This window comes from Octodon degus, unplaced genomic scaffold (genome assembly GCF_000260255.1).
Source record: "Octodon degus isolate 3935 unplaced genomic scaffold, OctDeg1.0 scaffold00184, whole genome shotgun sequence".
Classification (NCBI taxonomy): Eukaryota; Metazoa; Chordata; class Mammalia; order Rodentia; family Octodontidae; genus Octodon; species Octodon degus.
In genome coordinates, this window is record NW_004524760.1 from 219,698 (window position 1) to 220,886 (window position 1,189).

Below are 1,189 nucleotides of genomic sequence, written 5' to 3' on the forward strand. Positions count from 1 at the left end.
AAAACTAAAACTAAAACTAAAGATTATCAAACTCCACAGATGTCCTCTTCCTGAAACACATGAAAAATCTGTACCAACTACATTGTGCCTCATTTTTTTTTCTCTTGTGTGCATGTATGTTTGTAGGGTTTCACTAAACAGCTCAGACTCCTCATGATCCTCCTGTTTTCAGCCTCCCTAGTGCTGGGATTACAGGTGTGAGCCCCCACCCTGGACTCCGTGGCCTGGGGCATGGCCCGCTTCTGCTTTAATCTACTGAGCTATTGGACCGGCCCTCTGTATGTGTGTTTGACACAGGGTCTCACTATGCAGTTCAGACTGGTCTTGGGCTCACTTTGCAGCCCAGGCTGGTCTGGAATTTGAAACAATGAACATGAAACAATCTTCCTGCCTCTTGACTCCCAAGTGCTAGGATTATAGTGTGCCACATTTCTTTGCCCACTTTCAGGCTATTCTTTGTTTGGCTCTTTTTGTCTTTTTGAGACAGTGTTTTGCTGTGCGGTTCAGCCTAACCTTGAGCTCAGTTTGTATTGTATTCTAGGCTGGCCTTGAACTTTTGAGGATCCAACTGTCTCAGCCTCCTGAGTGCTATGATTACAGGCATTTGCCATCATGCCTGGTTTGAGATCCTGTCTCAAAACAACAAAAACAAACAACCTGTTAGGCCTGAAGCTAGGGCTGGGACAGCATCCCAGAAACACTCCAGTCAGGACCCAACACCATCCTGACTCCTAAGAAAGTGTGATCCCTCTCTGTAATATTGTGTATTCACTCACTTCGGTCCAGCTCTAAAGGCAGGGCTTGATATACCAATTGGGTGTTTTTGTTTGTTTGTTTTGTTTTGTTTTTTGGCGGAACCGGGGATTGAACTCAGGTCCTTGCTCTTGCTAGGCAAGCGCTTATTCTACTAAGTCATCTCCCCAGCCCCTGATATACCAGTTGTGTGTAGAGTTGATTTCCTAAGAAGCCTGTGGTGATTTATCTGTGGAAGGTGGCAGAAGGCCTCTGTTCCCCACAGCCCTGCTGTAGCACACACTGTGCTGCTGGGAATGGGTACACTGGAGCCTCCCCTGAGACACAAATGTGGATGCCCCACCAAGTTCTGAGAGACAGTCGTAGGTGCCCTCTGACCCTGATGTCCACTTCCCTCAGGGGAGCAGGCTCTGGAGGCGGCCACCTCAGAACACAA